Source organism: Podarcis gaigeae, assembly GCF_964106915.1.
Source record: "Podarcis gaigeae genome assembly, chromosome: 12".
Classification (NCBI taxonomy): Eukaryota; Metazoa; Chordata; class Lepidosauria; order Squamata; family Lacertidae; genus Podarcis; species Podarcis gaigeae.
Window position 1 is genome coordinate 43130103 of NC_139688.1, and position 21044 is coordinate 43151146.

Genomic DNA, 21044 nt, shown 5'->3' on the forward strand with positions numbered 1-21044 from the left:
AAAATAATGTGTAATTTATATGAGACACTGTTTTTTTAATTAATGTTTTATTTTGAAAGGTAAAGGACCTCGACAGTTAAGTCCAGTTGTGAACGACTCTGGGGTTGTGGTCTCATTTCACTTTTCTAGCTGAGGGAACCGACATTTGTCTGCAGACAGTTTTTTCGGGTTGTATGGCCAGCATGACTAAGCCGCTTCTGGCGAAACGAGAGCAGCGCACGGAAACGCCGTTTACCTTCCTGCCGGATTGTTACCTAGTTATCTACTTGCATTTTGATGTGCTTTCGAACTGCTACGTTGGCAGGAGCTGGGACTGAGCAACAGGAGGGGGTTTTGAACCGCCTACCTTCTGATCGGCAAGCCCTAGGCTCAGTGGTTTAGACCACAGTCTGCGTCCCCATGGATTATTAAAGTTATTAGCAAATGCTCCCACATGATGGCATTGCATATGGAATTGTAATGATAAATAATGGTTAGATCTGAGTAGGTGGACAAATATCAAAGGCAAACTTCCCTTCTTCCTTTGGTTTTGCCCCTGTTTTTCTTTCTCTCAGTTTACTGCTCCCCTTAGTGTTCTTTGTCCAGGACCTGCCATTTTTCATTCCATTGGCTTTCTATCTGTTACTTCCTCTGCCCTCTCCCTTCAGGCCTCTGCCACCTTGACTCCCCTTGGATGTGTTTTTTTGTTTTAAGATCTGCGTTATCAAAGTGGTGCCTGATGACTCCCAAAGAACAGAAAGCCACAAATTAATGCTACTATGCTCACCCCAGTTCTCTGAGAAGTTTGAGGGTGCAGAACGTAGCCAGGTTTGCTTTTCTTTTGATGGAATCACTGGAGGCTTATTGGTGTTTTGTAATATTGGCCACCTCATGAGAAGAGAAGACTCCCTGGAGAAGACCCTGATGTTGGGAAAGATGGAGGGCACAAGGAGAAGGGGACGGCAGAGGACGAGATGGTTGGATAGTGTTTTCGAGGTTACCAGCATGAGTTTGACCAAACTGCGGGAGGCAGTGGAGGACAGAGGTGCCTGGCGTTCTCTGGTCCATGGGGTCACGAAGAGTCGGACACGACTAAATGACTAAACAACAACAACATCAATATTTGCCTTCATTCGCAAATACTTTGGTTGAACATTAGGTGAAAAACACTTCAAAGCCCACTGCCCCTAAACCAGGTCTGCAGGGAGACAGCCGGCACCCCAAATTGCTGATATCTCATAGAGTCCAAGAGTCAGCTCTCTGTGACTTTATTGCTCTCTCTCAAATTGCTGTTTGTCTTCACACATGGCAACTAGATCACAGCAGGTGTGATGTATCTCTCTTTCAGGCATTTCCCTAGGCACTTAAGCCCTGTGTGCACATTATAGCTCCTGTGTTGATGGACATGGGACCAGGAGTGGGACTTTACCCAGCAGTTCGGCCTTCTAACACCCACCCTGTCTGTAAGGAGGTGCCTTTGCTCATATAGTTATGCACACAAAGGTTTCCATGGGAACTGGAGCCCAGTTCCAGATCCCATGAAAGCCTTCATGCAAAGGCCCCTTCCCTACAGACATTTTTATGTTATACATGCAGACATCAGGGAAGGTGGGCTTATTATTATTATTAATTGGATTTATATATGGCCCTATACCTAGGGGTCTCAGGGCAGTTCACAGAATAAAATCAAAATATAAAACCGCAAAATACCTAGTAAGAATAAAAACAACAACCCAATGGCCCCCTCCCACAAAAAAACAAACAAACCACATTTTAAAAGGGTATAGGATGTAAATTGGATCAACCAAAGGCCTGGTTAAAATGGAACCAGGTACCTGGTGCCTAAAGGTGTGTAATGAAGTCGCCAGGGAAACTTCCCTGGGGAGAGCGTTCCACAGAGTCACGGCAGAGAAGGCCCATTCTTGTGTTGCCATGCTCCAGACCTCTCAAGGAGGGGGCACACGAAGGAGAGGCTCAGAAGGTGATCTCAGGGTCCGGTTAGGTTCATATGGAAAGAGGCGGTCTTTGAGGTATTGTGGTCCTGAGCCGTTTAAGGCTTTATAGGTCAAAACTAGCACTTTGAATTGGGCCCGGAAACTAATTGGTAGCCAGTGCAGTCGGACCAGGATCTGTGTAATATGCTCGAACCGTCTTGATCTGGTGAGGAACCTGGCCGTCAAATTCTGCACTAGCCGAAGTTTCTGAACCATCTTCAGAGGCAGCCCTATGTATAAGACATTGCAGTAATCTAACCTTGAGGTTACCACAGCATAGACAACAGCAGAGGTAGAGCATACCATCTCAGAGGGGCTACTCACTACCTCCATGCTCTTTGTATCACTGTTCATCAGCACAGGAGTTATGTCACCAGGAGCACTCTAGGCTCTATTAACCCTCTCCTGTCCAAACAATAACAATCCCTGTCCTGAGACCGCTACGGCATGCTGAATCAAAAAGAGGTTTCATTTCCATCCTTGGCTCTCCTTGTACTACTTACCTGGCAGCCAAATTTGAGGAAGAGTACAAGGAACCATAGCTCACTGCAGTGAAGAGATTCACAATAGCAGGACTGAGAAAGGCTTGCCTAAGAAATATCTACCACAACCCTGGAAAGAAGATCAGTATCGTTAATCTAGGGTCTTGTTGTTGTTGTTAAAAGCAGCCATGGGGGTGGAATGGGATCATAGTGCTTGGGAAGGCTTAACCCCTTTTCCTGGACTATTTCCCACCCAATTAAAACTGCCTGCCAACCTCTATTTGCCATGCAAGGCACCTATATGCCATGCAGGGCACCTATATGTTTTGTCCCCTGGGAAAACAGATGTAAATTTGGAAAATTGTACAGGAATTTATAACAGCCCCTCCAGAACTGCAGTACCAATCCCAATTGTCCTCTGCCTTCTGTGGCTACTATTAACAAGGAAAAAAGAAAACCCAGAAAGATCCCATTCATGAATTTCTTATACTGTACCCTATCTAAAGGTAAAGGGATCCCTGACCATTAGGTCCAGTAGTGGACAACTCTGGGGTTGCGGTGCTCATCTCGCTTTATTGGCCGAGGGAGCCGGCGTACAGCTTCCGGGTCATGTGGCCAGCATGACTAAGCAGCTTCTGGTGAACCAGAGCAGCGCATGGAAACGCCGTTTACCTTCCTGCCGGAGCGGTACCTATTTATCTACTTACACTTTGACGAGCTTTCGAACTGCTAGGTTGGCAAGAGCAGGGAACGAGCAACGGGAGCTCACCCCGTCGCAGGGATTCAAACCACCGACCTTCTGATCGGCAAGCCCTAGGCTCTGTGGTGTAACCCACAGTGCCACCTGTGTCCCTGTACCCTATCTACTTTGGTCTTAATATAACATCTTGCTTACCTGATGTGGTGATATCCCAAGTGAGCTTTTAATCAGGCACTTCCCAGGCCATGCTTTTGTGAATTAAGTACTTTAAAAAAAGTTTATATTTATTTCTTGCATTTCCCTAACAGTGGGGGTTTTTTATTTTAAAAAAGTCTCCAGTAGCGCCAGTGGAGGTTTCCTTTGAAATGCAGCCAGCAGTTTTGGGTGGGGGGATAATTTTATCAGGACTATGGTAAAAAGGGAAATAATTAAACTTTATCCTTCCCCTTCCCTTCCCCAAGGCTGCTCAAGATCTCCCTCATCTATGCCCCGCCAAACAGATGCTACATACATACAGGGGAAAATGAATATTGATTGCATTCACACAAATAACATAATGTCTAGTTTGGTTGTTAGTTGTTGACCAAGTAGATTATATCATCTAGCCTGCCCAAGCCAAATAGTTTGCAAGGTACATGTGGTTTCACATACAGGGTGGGGGGGGGGCGGAAAAATGGTCAGGGCAGCTGGGTGCTTAGCATGCAGGTAGGTCACTACAACTAATTCTATCCATCCTTCAACCAAGCATCCTTCCTGCTCAATAGCAGCAGAGCTCACAATGGATGACAGACATCAAAATAGCACAGAGCTATAAAAGATTTCCCCCCCTTCTTCCTCCTTTTATCTCGTTTCCCTTTCAGATTTGTTTTTCCCCTTTCCTTTCATGCCCTACAAGAGTAGCATTAAATGCTGAATCAGACAATGCGTGAGGACAAAGTCCTTCTCGGATAATTAGACTGAGCCTCAAATATCTGGCCTGTACACATCTTTGTATACCAAGTGGATCCGAGCCCCCAGTGATTCAGGGCCAAGGGTGGGAGCAGCAGCCTGTAAGAGGAGACTGTGTGTGACTCTTCTTGCTAAAACTGTACATCTCTAGTGCATATTTCATCCATGTTTCAAGGTCGCCAAAGAGATCAGAGGTCCAAACCACTTAGAACTTCTCCATGCATAGAGTGATAGGAGCCGGCCAGCTGTCATAATTATAAATTTAAGCAGACCTACTGATGGTGCCTGCCTCTATAATGGATTCAAAGACATGAATAAAACTCCTTAATTTTCAAGTATTTCTTTTTTTAAAATTAATATTTGAAAAGGGGAGAAAGTAGCTTGTTAAGAAATAAGATTTCTAAGGTTGCAGCTCTTGCATTGAAGGATACAGCTTGGTGGCCTCTCTTATTATAAATGTTCTAGTACCCATCTGATGCCCACTTATTTATGGATTTTAGACTAAAAGCTCTTTTTTTGCCAGTTTTCTTCACAAGCACTTATCTCAACATCCTCATTAGATGGTTTTTCTCTTTTCTTTTTTTCCAGGGCCTATCCATGCCCTCGGTACTTCTTTTTGTTCCATTCTGCAAAAGAAATGGCTTTAAATGATCACTCTCCACCAGTTCCAACTTTCCCCCCCTTTGTAATTAGCTTTATTTGAAGGCCAGGAAAGTAAAAGGACCAGAAAGATTTTTTCTCTCTTTTCTAAAACCCTCACCGTTGAACAAAAGAGATGATGTTCTTTACTTCAGCCATATGCTGTATGAAGCATGTGCAGAGTGGGTCAGCGTGTCTCCGTTTTGAAAATTAGTTTTTAAAAAGTCTGGTCCCAATAAAGTCTGCATAAGATGTAAATGGGAATGTGAGAAACTTCCCTTGGATCAGAAATGAGAATTTGAACCGCTATAAGTCATCATCCTCACCACCATCTATGGAAAGCTACCTAAGTTAATGAATTCAAAGAGAAGGATATGCCTCAAAAAAGAGCAAAATATAGGAATAGATTACCGGTATCTTATAAACTATCTTCATTAAATCATTAAACACTGTGCTCGTTTATCCTCCCTTTCTTGGAGATGGAGAAAAGCAGTGCCTGGACTGACAAAAGGGGGACAAGTCACAGGGACATGCTTTCTAAGCACTTTTCTAAGCAATAGTGCCTTATGAATATGGTGGGTGGGAGCAAGCCACAAGTGGGAATCGGTTTCATAGAGGGTCTATATCAGGAGTGGCAGTGCTGACTATGGCTGATGGGATTTGCAATCCAACAAGATCTGGAGGGCCACAGGTCCCTATGGCCATGGAATACACATAAATGGAAAATAAATAGAGGAATTGAGGGCCCTTATGAAGTTCAGCTCCTTTGGAACGGATGTCCATTTACTTACCCATGACATGTTCTTTGCTATCACTTGTGGGTATGCTAGCTTAATTCCCCTCTCCTTGATAAGATTTGTGGAACTCCTCCTAATAAAGTGTCTTCATGTACAATCTTTGTCCTCATAACATGTAAACATATTTGTTGTACAGTCTACATGTCTTTCCTTCACGTGAGCATAATATTCTACACCATATTTTGTTGTTGTTGTTTAGTCGTGTCCGACTCTTCCTGACCCCATGGACCAGAGCACGCCAGGCACTCCTGTCTTCCACTGCCTCCCGCAGTTTGGTCAAACTCATGTTCGCAGCTTCGAGACTGTCCAACAATCTCGTACTCTGTCATCCCCTTCTCCTTGTGCCCTCAATCTTTCCCAGCATCAGGGTCTTTTCCAGGGAGTCTTCTCATGATGTGGCCAAAGAACTGGAGCCTCAGCTTCACGATCTGTCCTTCCAGTGAGCACTCAGGGTTGGTTTCCTTCAGAATGGATAGGTTTGATCTTCTTGCAGTCCATGGGGCTTTCAAGAGTTTCCTCCAGCACCATAATTCAAAAGCATCAATTCTTCAGCGATCAGCCTTTTTTATGGTCCAGCTCTCACTTCCATACATCACTACTGGGAAAACCATGGCTTTAACAATACGGACCTTTGTCGGCAAGGTGATGTCTCTGCTTTTTAAGATGCTTTCTAGGTTTGTCATTGCTTTTCTCCCAAGAAGCAGGCATCTTTTAATTTCATGACTGCTGTCTACACCTTATAGAATACTTCTAATTTCTTATAGAACATTATCTCATTTCTTTGCTTAGTAGAGTTATAAGCCTGGTGGATCTAGGGAATGCTGTAGACATAGTGTATCTTGATCTTTTGACAAAGTCCCCATGATATTCTTGCAGAGAATATCTTGGTAAAATGTGGGCTGGACAAGGTAACTGTTAGGTGGATTTGTAGTTGGTTGACTGACTGAAGCCAAAGAGTGCTCACTAATGTTTCCTTGTTATCCTGGAAAAAACATGAGAAGTGGGGTGCTGCAGGGTTCTGTCCAGGGCTTGTTGTTTTTCAGTGTCTTTATAAATGGCTTGGATGAAGGTATTGAGGGGATGCTCATCAAATTTGGGAGGGGCAGCTAATGCAACAGAAGACAGAATCAGTATTCAATATGACCTTCACAAATTGGAGAAGTGGCGAAAAACTAACAAAATGGATTTCAAGAGGGACAAATGTCAGGTTCTTCACTTAGGCAGGAATAACTAGCTGCACAAATATAAGATGGGGTACACCTGGCTTACATGTGGAAATAATCTAGGGTCTTAGTAAACCACAAGCTCAACATGAGTTAACAGGGTGATGCAGCAGCAAAAAAAGCTAATGCTATTCCAAGCTGCATCGACAGAAATAGTGTCTAGATCAAGAGGGGTTGTACTGCTCTATTCTGCCTTGGTCAGATCACACTTGGATTACAATGTGCAGAGGAGGGTGGACAAGATGATAAAGAGTCTTGAAAGCAAGCCCCTTGAGGAATGGTTGAGGAAACTGGGTGTGTTTAGCTTGGGAAAGAGGAGACCGAGTGGAAATACGATAGCCATCTTCAAATATCTAAAGGGCTGTCACATGGAAGGTGGAGCAAATTTGTTTTTTCCTGCTCTAGAGGCTAGGATTAGAACCAATGGCTTCAAGTTATAAGAAAGGAGATTCCAACTAAACATCAGGAAAAACTTTATGATGGTAAGAGCTGTTGGACAGCGTAACATACTGCCTCAGAAGGTGGTGGACTCTCATTCCTTGAAGGTTTTTAAGCAGAGGGCGGATGGCCATCCGTTATGGATGCTTTAGTTGAGATTCTTGCATTTGGGGGGGGTTGGACTAGGTGACCCTTGGGGTCCCTTCCAACTCTATGATTCTATTATTATTATGTGGGAAAATGTGAGAACCACGGCTGGAGAAGAAGAGAAGTCAGTGGAAAGGAAGGGCAGCAAATTTGGAACATGTGACTGACCTTCACCACTTCAGTTTGGACTGTGCAATTGCCAAGGACATCAACGAAGAGCAGCAATGCAAAGCTGGTTAGAGAGTCTTGCCTGTGATAGATGTCTTTCAGCATTGAAGCTTCCTTGCTGATAAGGCTTTTCAAGGCAGGGCCAATGAAGGCTGACTCTAAAGGGACACAACCAAAGGAGATCACCCCTTTAGGAAACCACAAGGGGACAGAGGCACAATCCTCTGGATTATTTTGGAAGTTGATCGCAAGGTTCCTGAGTGAGACAGGAATCAGGGGTGGAGAACTCCTTGAGTTAGAGGGCTAGGGGGCCTGGAAATATTAAAGTGGGGAGTTTACTGTCCTGTGTGGAGGGCCGAGCTAAACATCTACCTGGCACTTTAAAGCAGCATTTTATAGTGCCTTTTGTTGAGGTCAGTACTTCATCATAGCACTGGTGCATTATTTGGCTGCTGTATCATAGCACCTGAACTAATTAAATATATACTGCTCTTCATCATCAAATTTCAGAATGGTTTACGTATCTTAAAACAGCAATAAATTAAAGTAACAAATACAACAATCCAGAGTAGAAAAAAACATGTTATTAAAAGCTAGATACACTCAGTTTAAGAACGGCCCTGTTTATGAACAATTCGGTTTACAAACTCTGCAAAACCAGAAGTAGTGTCCCGGTTTGCGAACTTTATCTCAGTCTAAGAACGGAAGCTGAACGGTGGAAGGGCACTGGCAGCAGGAAGCCTCATTAGGGAAAGCACACCTCGGTTTAAGAACCATTTCAGTTTAAGAATGGACTTCTGGAATGGATTAAGTTCATAAACGGAGGTACCACTGTATTAAGATCAGTAATGCAAGTTTTTAACAGGCACTGAAACACAACTAAGGTTATCAAGAAAACCTTGGGGTACTCTTAAAACCAGCACTGGATTTTCTATTTACATTATATTATATTTATAAGAATATTTATAAACTGTCAACAGATAAAAACATAGCAGTGGACAAATGAATTAAAATATCAAAAAATTATAAAAAGCATAAAATGAAGAACAAATGCCCAGCACTCATTTTTATTTGAATGTTTAGTGGAGAGAATGTGGAGGGAATAATATGTTGGGTGATGCCAGAGGGGAGGGTGGCAGGGGCACCCCTATTGGAGCCACCATGACCAGGGGGGAAATACTGGAAGTGCTGGAGGTGTTGATCCTGGCTGCTCTAACAGTGCTATCTGGGCTGGTGCTGCTGCTCTTTACTGCCAGTGTGATCCTTAATAAGATATACTGCCTATATGCCATCCACTAGAAGTCATCAAGAGCTCTGCCATGTCTGAGGAGGCACTATGCTTTACAAAATAAATATCAAGAGCAATAAAAGAAAATACCCACAGAAGTCCCTTGCCATTTTATGACCTTAGCTTTCTTTAACTTTTACTTACGATGGAGCATACATCTAGCCAGGCTTTTATAGCAGTGTTGTTGTCCACCCCTCAGCAACAGTGTTTTTGTTCCCAACTTGGGTCTTGCAGGAGTATCACAAATATAGATACAGGGTGAGTCTTTTAAAAGAGGCCCTGTGGAACATGTGTACTCTGTATCTACGGTGCCTCTTTTAAAGGACTTACCCTGTATGTAAATTGCATTTGGGTAATGTATCTTGGAGATGAATGGAATTAAAATGGCTGAGTGCCCATAATCACACACAAAATACATAGCTTCAGCTTATGGTGGGTGATTATAAAAAAAGAAAGAAGGAAAGAAACAGGAAGGAAGGAAGGAAGGAAGGAAGGAAGGAAGGAAGGAAGGAAGGAAGGAAGGAAGGAAAAGACTGAAAAGTTTTGGATTAAATCACAACCACTATTCACTCTCACTTTATACACAGTGCAGACACCTAAAAGGTTTACCTCCAGCCTTTCTCGCAGTGCATAAAATATAATTTAAAATGCTGCTGGGGATCCTAAGGGCATTCCAGCACTGCTGGCAAGATATTTCCTCCTACCCTAGTAGAGAAATACATAACAATGTTCTTAAAAAATTAAAAATTTAAAGGAATCTGAATATATGCCCCACTGTCAATTCTCTGGGTTGGCATCATGTTATTCTCCAGTGCTCCATCAGCATGGATTCATTGTGAAATGTCTGCATAGCCTGTGGAAAAGCTGTTTGTGCATATAAGGCACAGCATATAAATTAAGATTACACTTGCTTTGGGTTTGTTCTGGGAAAGATACGCTCTCAAAGAGCGCCTCTCAGCATGGATAGTGATGGAAGGGCATAGCAAAATGTATGTATCTCTTGATGTATATTTTATCTCAAGCAACAGTGCGATTCAAAAGGACAGTAATGCCCTCCATAGTAGGCCCAGGTTGTACAGGTATGTGTAAATAAACCTTATATCATAAAGAACCTGGGTAAAGAATCTCACACTAGGAATCTCACACTGCTGTGGAGACTGGGATGGCGTATAACAAAATCCTATGCTAAACCATGGTTTAGCTTTACAAAATCTGAATCTCTCATGCTCTCCCTCTCCTTCTCTTCTGACAAAGTCATGACGCAGAGATTCAAAGCTTCAACTTCAGTTTTAGATCAACTGTAGTTAAATACTGTTCATACACCCTAGAGTGTGGTTAAACTGAATTATGGCTAGTTGAAAGAAGTCAGCTTCTTCTATGATTTGAAGTTGGCCTGTTTCCACTAACCATAGTTATTATAAACCACAGTTTCCTCAAGCCCAGACTACATGGCAAAGTGTGTTTAATCTAAAATGGAAGAAAAAGCTTTCTAATAACTCACAGCCATGTCAGAGAAGGGGAGAGCATGTGAGCCGGATATGCAAACCAGCCAAATGTGGTGCTAATCCACAGAATTTCCTTGTTCATGGGATTAAAAAGTAACATACAGAAGACTAGAAATCCTGTTTCTTCAATTTCTCTATGAACAGACATGTGTCAGGGATTAAAGCGTTGGACATTCTGAAGACATGTTCTTACTAACCAACCCAATAGCTGACATAGAAGCATGGGTCACTCTTTTTTTTAGTTTGCATTACAATATTACTTACTTACCTAGGCATCAAATGGATTATCTTCTGCTTTCCCACATAGCATATCTGAGAGTACATCTAGCAAAACAGCTTCTGACTGTGTAGGAAAAGCATGCACACACGCACGGACAGACACGTTTTTTTGGAAGGCAAATTACTTAAGCAAAATACAGTGATCTCATTTTAGACAAATCTACAAATGTCCCCAACACTTTTTGCTGATATAAGAACAGGGCTTGACAATCTAGTGTATTTATCCAAACTAAAATAGCCACTCGTCTGTGCTTTAGTGCCATTTTCTGTCACGCCAGCATGACAGCACTAAGTGTTTAGTTGGAATAAGTGGTTCCATGTCCTTTGATAATACAACATGGTTCCAGCATTCTGTTCACTACAATTTCAGCTCCATCAGGGGTGGCACAAGGCCCCTTAGTATTCCCAGAGATTTTCAAACTCGTGGCACATGTGCTCTTTTATGCACTCAAGTCGTCTGGTCCATTTGGACTGGGATCATGAGGGAATACAATTAGCCAGCCACTTTCTTTACACCGGCTCGCCTGCCAGTCTGTTTTGAGCCTTAGTTATTTTGATTCACCTCCCCTCTTTTTTGATTTTTGAATTCTCTACGACAGAAGATCTCAGCAACCTCATATATTCCACACTGCACCAGAACAGAACAGAGTAGCCAGATTTGTTATGCTACCGGCAGAACTATTCTCAACTCAAATAAAACATATTCTGATTACATAAGCTTCATAAAACCACCCTCTATTCTGTTTGTAAATAAGACTCAAATATGAAATCCTGCCAGTAAAGAAGTAACCCGTGGAGTGAATTTTACTCTCAGTTCTACTAATTCAGACTCTCATGGAAACGACTCAAAGGACAGAGCACTTCCCACTACAATGGGTAGAGAAAGCTGATCACATAGAACCTAAGTTTAGACAACACAACAACACATACCGAGGCGTTGACATGTAAGTGCTGTTGCTTTCAGTAGAACTTTCAAGGCTGAAGCTGTGCATAGGATTGCAGTTGTACGCCCTATAGTATGTTTTGCAAACGAAGAACATTTTGATTTCTCTTCGGGTGACCTTGAAAAAGGGGTACATCTTCATATATGAGGCTGGTAAACTAATTTATTGTTGCTCTTACAGAAATCACTCATATGTTAGGAAAACCTAAATAAAATGGATTTAAAGAATGGGACTACTGTAGTGCTTTACATTAGAGAAGGGATGTTAAAATAACTCATCTAGAAAGATCACATGCACCATGCCGGTCTAATAGGATTTAACTTTGATTGGCATTACTTTAGATTCCAAGGTAGCATTATCTTTTGAGTCAGGGTGGAGAAAGTTTTGGCTTCAAATCGGGAAAGCGAGTGGGGCCATCTGCTTGTCAATCACATGATGTCATTGTGATACCACATGACTGGCAGGTGGGCAGACCACCCACCTGTCAAACTCTCCTCTGTGGTTTTGGAAAGTGCCCTTTGAACCAGCCTCTACCTGCCAGTGACTCACAAGGTTTTCATTGTAAGAGAATAGAACAGTGCCAGAGAGGGATAGGCATTAATTTAGGTGACTATCCAGATTACAGACGAAAGGTATGACCTGAATCCTGCATTGTGTCCTAAAGCAGAAGAATTATTCTAAGGATATTTAATCCCTACAATTGTTAAAGGAAAAGTGCTATGCAAGAAACATATTCCCATTCAGTAGCTTCAAAATTCAAAACCTGCCCACTGTTCACCCCAGGCATTGAAATGCATTAAAAGTTCCTGATCTTGCTGAGTTTCTGTGGATAAATCAAAGCCATATCAACTAGCAATAAAGCAGCAGGATTCAAGTACATGCTGAAGTGTTTGGCAGATGGAGAGTTAATATAGCAAAATGAAGTGACAGAAGCCGCAAATCTGGATGAAACAGAGAAGACTGGCTGAAGAGGAGACATGTGCAGAGTGCCTTAGCTTCAGTTTTTGGTTTTGTTTTGTTTATGCTTTGTTGTAAACACCAACAAAAATAGAAAAAAACATACATCTATGACACTTGTTACACCAAATACAAAATAAACAAAAGAATAAAATCATCTGTTTTGACAGTAAATCTTCTTAAGGTACATCTAACTTCCCACCTTCTCCGTGCTTCTTTTAATATTTACAAATTTATTGCATAAATTTATCTATTCATTTTATATTTAAGTATTATTCTCTTATATCCTTGTTTCTTTCTTAGTACAACTACAGAAGTTATTCAAAGGCTGCAACCAAGTTCATACTACCACAATTGATCTTAAGATATGATTTGAAAACCTCCCATTTTGCAATACTTGTTTTGACTTATCTTTTATTTTTTTCAGCTACTTGGGCTAGCTCTGCATATTCGGCTAGTTTTTGTAACCATTCTGACCTGGAAGGGATTTTATCACTTCTCCATTAAGATTCTCGGTGCGATTGTGGCGTATAAAAAAAACTTCTTTTACATTCTTAGGAATGTCTGATCCTGTAATTCCAAGTAGAAATGCTTCTGGTCTTTTTATAAATGAAACTCTAAACATTTTTAAAAGTTCTATATAGATGTCATCCCAGAAGATCTTAATTTTTTTACATAGCCACCACATGTGCAACATAGTACCAGTTTCTACTCCACATCTCCAACAAGTACTAGATACATTTTTGTACATTTTTGAAAGCTTCCATGGCATCAAATACCAACGGTATTGCATTTTTTGAAGGTTTTCCCTCAAAGTATAACATGCAGTAAATTTCCAATTTACTTTCCATAATTTTCCCCACTTTTCATTTCTATAGTATACCTGAAATCCTGGGCCCATTTGATCATGGCGGTTTTCATCTCTTCCTCCTTGACTTCCCAGTCAAGGAGGAGTCAGTACACCTTTGAAAGAGTTTTCGTTTTTGAGTTGACCAAATCCGTTTCTAATCTAGATATTTCTGGTGCAAATCCCTTTTCCTTATCTGTTTTAAATGTTTCAAATAATTATTTTCATTATTTGGTTTCATTATTATCAATTTGTGCATTTCTTGGCTTCAAAGCAGATGTGTGTTTCTATGAGCACACCTGTTTTACCCAGAATTAAGTGCTATGAAATATGCTGTTCTACGGCAACAGTTTTTAAAGGGGTTTTATTCCTTATTTTTTTACAATAAAAGTTTTGTGGCAGTGATGATCTTTGTGAATTTTATTATAGTGGGTTGGAATTACTTGACTTTAAAATGTATGGGTTAAAATCTAGACGTTGCTCCATAATCTGATGCTACATTTCAGACAATGATGAAACTCAGGCATCCACAAGCTTATGCCTCATCATGGGAATTGATTCATCACACTGTAATCAGTCTTTTGGTTCTTATCTGAATACAGATTAAGATGCTGGAAAAGATTTACATCTTTGTGCTGTAGACGGAATGCACAAGAAAAACAGATTTGACTAGTGATAGGGTTTAGCCTCAGTACCAATTACTCAGAAAGGTGACCTGTAAAAGATTATTTCTAAACTGGATTGATGCCATTTCCCTTTCTTTTTTAATAACGGAAAAGAAGACTAGAAATAGTGCAAACCTTTCCTTTCCCTTCCCATTATTTACAACAGCAATGTCAAGTTATGGCCTCTCCATAGCTGTCAACTTACAGATTTGAAAATAAGGGACCGGCAGCCTCGAAAATAAGGGATCAGCAGCCAAAATAAGGGATTTTGGCTTATCTTATACAGAAATCCGCCACTGATGGAACCATGCTGCTTTTGCTGCCACCGACTGTGTTTTGCAGGGGGTTGGACTAGATGATCCTAAGGGTCTACAACTCCGACCAAAGAAGAGTGGCAGACAAAACTGATGAACGACGTTGAGATGGCAAAGCTTACAGGCAGAATTAGAAACTAGGAAGAGGACCTCTTTAATAAAGAATGGGGAAAGTTTATAATTTAGTTGAAAAGCTATTGTAAAGAGTTACATACATTGGTAGGATTGACAGAAAACTTGTAGTAAAAATTTGAACTATGGATGGACAAATGATTTATAAAAACAGAGTTATGAAAGGGATGCAGAGGGGGAAATGACTACATTAAGATGCTGCACTAGTTGGAGGGTATGCAAGGCAGCACGCCTGGCCTGCCATCGTCCTGGCATGAGGAGTTCCATCGGCCCTTCCCCGCCCGAGAGAGACTCTCGCCCATGCCACCCGCGAGCCCGGCACGAGGCGGTTGCGGTGCCATGGCGACCGCTGAAGCGCCGACCTTCTGCGTCCCTCCCCATCCCCTCCTCTTCCTCCTCCCTCAGGCCGCCTCCTCAGCCGCCGCCGCTGCCTCCGGCTTCCCCTGGCAGCGCGGCAGAAGTCTCGCAAGAGAGGGGCTGCCTGTCCGCCCGCTGCCGCCCGTCTTCTCATGACGCGCCCCTGAGGGGGAAAAGGGAGAGATGGAGACACGGCAGCTCGTGCGCGCGCTCTCTCTCGCGGCGGAGGACCCCGAGCCACTGCTTCCCTCCCGAGCCGGGTGAGCATGAAACTCAGGAAATTTAAGGGACATCACCAAATTTAAGGGACACGGCGCTGGGATAAGGGAGTTTCCCGCCAAATAAGGGACAGTTGACAGCTATGGGCCTCTCTTAATTTTGTTATAGACCCCTAAATAGCTAAAATGTTTTCCACAAGTATCCAAACGCCTCAGTATCCATATACCCGGAATGCAACCATCACTGTTTTATTGTTTGAATGCACTATAAACCACTCTGGCATCTTATTTTTTAATAAATGTTTATGACCTGATCAAAGATAAGATTCACAAACATGGCCTTTTGCCTGTTATTGTGGTTTATGAAAAGGTTAAGCGAGGACAGTGTTTAGGTAACTAGAAAAGAATGTGATGCAAGAGCCATACTGTGAGGTAAGATGTCATGGCAACAGAAAAAGAAACAAGAATATGGCCCACAAATCATTTAAATCAGGCTGTGCTGTAATACTGATGTTAGCATCTGAGGCAATACTTTCCCTTCCAGAGTCTAGACCATGATAGACTACTATTAAAATAATGATCAGCATAAAATATAGCTTGGCAATCTTACGCTTGTGAACTCACTTCCTTCACCCATGTTCTAACATTTTCTTCCTTACTTCTTAATCTGTGATAACTGCAGTTTGTGCTGGGATCTGATAAACTATAGTCTGATGTGGCATCTCTATTAGGCAAACCACAGTTGCCATAAAACAGCCTTCCCTAACCCAGTGCCTTCCAGATTGTTTTTGACTACAACTCCCATCAGCTCCAGCTAGTCCAGTTGTGCTGACTGGGGCTGATGGGAGTTGTAGTCCAAGCCATCTCGAAAGCAGCCATTTGGGGAAAGTTGCCACAAACCATAGTTTGCCTCCAAACTGGAATTGGAAACCTAGTTCACACAATGTTTTTTAATATTGGTTTTCTGAAGAACTGAATTTTGCCTAACTTTGATGTCATGGGATACTACTGTTATCACAAAGAATGGATCAGGGAACTGGAGCATACAACAACATGAGGAAAGTCCCAGATACAGTCCTTTAGTCAAACTAAACCATGATCTCTTTCATTTCAGCATGGGTCACAATCAGGTATTATGAGGTAGTTCACATGGTCTTTGTTCCAGTCAACCAATCACTGGGCACAGAAGTGCCTGCTCATTTGAATAACCAGCCTTATATAAGAGTTTACCTCCAATGAAGGTTCAGGCATTTGCAGGCAGGCAGTTAGACAGGCAGACAGACAAGCAGTCTTGCAGTCTCGGTGTATGAAACAAAATGGCTTCACGGAGACTAATGCGTAGGAGACCACGGCCACGACCACGACCACGGTACAGGGGGAAGGCCAGGAGAAGGCACACAGTCCGAAAGAGAACTATAAGGTCTGTGAAAAGATACAGAAGGCAGAAACCAAGAATTAGAACTGCCTCCAAGTTGCCAAGGAGGATCCGGTCTAACAAGTTCCGAATGACCAGAGATGCTTGGGGCATGTTGCACTCCTATGTAGATGGCATCTACAGGAAAGTGTCCGGGGAAGCTGAACGCCTAAGGAGAAAGGAACGACGCCCCTCCATAATTTCCTCAGATGTGCAAACTGCCTTGAGGCAAGTCATGCCAAGAAAATACACCAGGCGAATTGCCTTCAGCAAGACTCGTTAGAAAAAGTATCCTTTCCCTTCTCTATGGCTGGCTATTAAGGCTAAGAACAGAAAAGAGAAAGGGAAAGTACGGACACCAGCCTGAGAGAAATTACAATCTTCTGCCTGCCTAAAAAAGATCGAACATGGCCTTCAAACTGCCAAGGAATCCTGTAACCTACCACATTTTTTCTAAACCAGCCTCACTACCAACTATTGTTTGAAGATGAAGAAGAATCTGGGAGAGACCAGGCCCATCACTACAACAACTATGCCATCCTAATAAAATCAACCTTCTGTTTAGGTATTTTCTGTTATGCGTGGAAGCAACTATCAGACTATGAAATACCAAAGACTTTCCATCTTTGTGAATCTGAGTCAGCAGAGAGAGATCAACCATACTTAGAAATGAAAAGACTATGTGAGGTGTTTCCTGAAGGGGCATTTCCCTTGCAATAAAACAGGATTAGCAGGATTGTTCATTGCACGTCTCTTTTTTATAACGGGGTCTGAAACTCTGCGTGTGTCAGGGTTGGGCAGTAATTTAAGGAGAAAGAGTTTCATTGAATCGGGGAATCATGATGGAAGACAGGTCATCACTGAGGGTGCCAGAGGAATCACCTGATAAGACCTGATTCACACATTCTTTTTTTTCTGACGATGTGAAAATAGCAAGGTTGTAACATGGTGGTTGTATGAAACAGCTTTCAAAGTTACATCTCATGGACTAAGGGTTCTTATGAATTTGACAAAAATTAAAGGGTTCTCCTAAGTGTCAACAGGCTGCATATGGTCTTCACAGTGCTATATACTGAAAGTTCAGTTCTCATTGCAGTATGCCGTTAAAAACAAGAAACTGCAACAACTGAAGATAGTAACTGGAATCTTTAGTTTACAAAAAGGTGGGCAACCAGTAGGTCAGATTCTCACTCCATAGGCCAACTTTGACAAGTTGGCACAATAGCCCACCTGACATTATTATGACATCAGATGATTGAGAGATGGCTTGTCCCACCCACCTGTTAAAGCCCATTGGCCAGAGCAAGTGTGGAGAACCTTTGGCCTAACAGTTGTTGCTGAACTACAATTCCCACCATCCCTGGTCATTGGCCATGCTTACTGGGGATGATGGGAGCTGTAGTTCAACAACATCTGGAGGACCAAATATTCCCCTGGTACAGAGCTTCACAAGCACCTGACAGCCGGCTGGTTCTCACATGCTTAGGAATATAATCAAGCAATTTCCATTGAAACCACTGCCCAAACAGAGCTTGGTGCTTCTGGAACAAGGCATACTTACCCTGCTCATTAACTCACTTTAAGTTATGATTATTCCTTTTTTTGCCCTACCCCGATGTCACATATGATGTAATGTGAGCAAGGTTTTTTTTTTAAAAAAAACTGCCTCACAGAGCAGAAGGGGAGGAGCTGGTGAGTCAAATGTGGCTCACGAGCCAAAGGTTCCTCATCCTTGGTTCAGAGCATATTATAAACTCACAAACACATGCCACCATACCAGTAAGAAAACAACTCTCATTGCTTGGGTTATATTTTCTTGTTAAAGAAAACATAGTATGAGAATTAAAGTTCAGCAGACATGGAAGTGATATTTCCCCCCTAAAAATATTATAGCCTAAATCAAAGTTGAACGGGTTTTTTTCCAAATTAAGTTATTTACTTTCTTCCTGGCTGATGCAGCCTCTAAGCCTTAGAATCCCAAACAGGGTGTTAGATTCTCAGGAACTCCTGCCCACAAATGTGTTTAAAAATTTACATGAACAGCCAGTTTTGATAATAGACTTTTATTGTGTATGCTCCAAAATCATTCCTAGAGGAGACACTATTAGAAGAAGCCCATAATCAGTAAATCCTGTAATTCTGAGTAAATGGTGCCCCATATTGAACCACTAAAGTTGGTCCTGGCTCCTGGTAATTAATTTCAGCTAAAGGTTCCACCTTGCCGTAAAATACTTATCATGATACAATGCTAAAATCAGATACGTAGTACGTGTACTGACGCGTTTGCTAAACCTGAATAACAACAACCACAACATCTTATATCCCACCCATCTGAGTGGGTTACCCCAGCCCCTCAGACTAGCTTCCAATAAATTATAAAGGGACAAAACAAAACATCAAACATTAAAAACTTCCTGAAACAGGGCTGCTTTCAGGTGTCTATGAAAAGTTGTATAATTGTTTAACTTTTGCCATCTGATGGGAGGGCATTTCACAGGGCAGGCGCCACTACTGAAACGGCCCTCTGCCTGGTTCCTTGACACTTTGCTTCTGGGAATTATAGGGACAGAGCTACCTAAATTGTATAGAAATTTATTTATGTATGCTACTACAGCAGCAAGAATGCTACTTGCCCAAAAGTATAAAGAAGCAGAAGTTCCAGCAAAGGAAGAATGGATACAAAAACTTATTACATATTTACAGATAAATTGCAAACAGATAAAAACATTGGCAGGATTTTTGTAATAACCTGCAGTTTCATAAGTATATATTTAAAGTAGATTATTAAATGAGCAAATGAAATGAATTTGGATATGCAGAAGATATTAAAAAAGAAATTTAAGGAGCCACAGAAAGAGGAGGAAGTCAAACCTTGAAATGTTAAATTGATTGTAAAACTAATGAAATGTATAAACTCGAAAAGTATAAATAAAAACTTAAAAAGTAAAGAAACGGAACTTTGCTTCTTGCAATGAAGGAACTGCTAGAAGCCCCTCAGAGCTAAACCTCAGTGTCTGTACTGAATGATGGGAATGGAGACACTCACTCAGGTATCCATAAACAACTTAAGCCCAGCACCAGGGATGGGGAACCTGTGGCTGGAGCACTTACATAATACCTGCACATTGACAGGGCTGTTTGGGAGTTGTGGGTCTGACAGCATCTGAAGGCAGGCTCCCCATCCCTGTCCCACATTATTAAGCAACTGCACCCTCTCCATTGCTGATGCCTGTTTTAGCCCTCCCCATCCTTATTTTTCTGCCCCCCGTCTCCAAAAATAACCAACTGGTTGGGTCTAGTCACCATTTTAATCTCCCACAATGCCCTTAGCACGTTCTCTCTGGGGCTGTGCTACACCCCTATGCAGTGCTTTTTTTCTGGGGGTACGCATAGCTCTAAACCTTTTGGGAATCTATGTTTGGCCTCATTGAGGGGCAGTATTTCAATATGAGTAGGAAAATGAGAGTACCCCTAAACATTTATTTATTTTTAGGGGGGAAAGCACTGCCCCTATGGAAAGGACACATCAAAGAGGGCATGCTCTATACTTCAATAGGCAGAGACTCACCTCAGCTCCTCTGCATATCAGGCTTTCTTCCACAAATGTTGCTTCATATTTTCCGTTTTCAGCCCTGGCCTGAATTCTTCCCAGCCCCAAGTCCCTTTAGCAGACATCTTCTACAAAGTGTTGTGCGTCCTTCAGTGCATTCGATTCTCCTTTTTCTCAGTCCATGCTCCTCAGGAATAAGTCCCAAACACCAGGAACAGCCAGTTCCTCCCAGAGCTGCCTCAAGGAAGGCTTTCCCTCAAAGAGATCCTCTGACTCCATGTCCTTGGCAGGATTGAACCCACGGCTCCTCCTAGACAACCACGGAGAGCAGCAAAGTCTGTTGACACCCCACTCAAACCACATTCAGTGGGGCTTGAATGTATAGCCTGAAGAACACACACACACACCCCACAGGGAAACAAGGAGAGCTTTTCTCAAATCTCTGTAGAGACTCCTTATTTAGGCACGCATCCTTTCCCCTCTGTCTCCACTAGGCTTCTTTCAGCTCCCTGGGGCATTTCATATATCCTCTTTGTTTCCCTTCCCTTCAGCCTAAGGCACTGCAGCTGGGTTCCTTCCCAGCCACCAGGCAAGCCAGTAGAGAAGGCCCAACACTTCTTCCCTCACAGGGGGAGCCTCCAGGCAATGTCCACATGTGGTCTTCTCATGAGTTATTGCCTGGTTGGTGCAGACAGGAGTCAAGGGGCCAAGTGTGCCAGCACAGGAACCACTGAGCCCTCATAGCCCATCACAGGGGCATTGTGGGGGATTTGCACAGCGAGTAGGCCCAGTTTTCCCACACTGCTTAGAGCATGCTGTCAAAGCCAGTTGCCTCCACATAAGCCCACATGGATGAGGGGGGCTAGCAAGGAGTGGTTGGGAAAATAATGATAAAATGGTGATCAATATATCAGAAAAATGCTATTACTTCCCCAAAGACTCTCAGCCTTTTAATGCCATTAAACAGTTCAGTTTTGCTGCGTATTTAAAGTCTCTTCACACGTCATTAGGACGGAATGTGTTTCATAAAAACAGCCTGGGGGCGACGACCCTTAAATA

At 42.4% G+C, this 21044-nt stretch overlaps 1 protein-coding gene across 5 annotated transcripts in view; it reads right to left on the minus strand.

Moving 5' to 3' along the window:
* Window positions 1-20771, minus strand: part of EOMES (eomesodermin) — a 155887-nt gene extending 135116 nt beyond the window's left edge. For 2 of the 5 annotated variants that reach the window (XM_083705816.1, XM_083705818.1), the window contains exon 1: window positions 16252-17193. The gene's annotated coding sequence lies outside the window, so the exon portion shown is untranslated. Of the gene's footprint in view, window positions 1-16251; window positions 17195-19999 lie in introns of those variants that run through there. The other 3 variants (XM_083705817.1, XM_083705814.1, XM_083705815.1) reach the window with 3 other exon arrangements.
* Window positions 20772-21044: the final 273 nt, after the last annotated feature.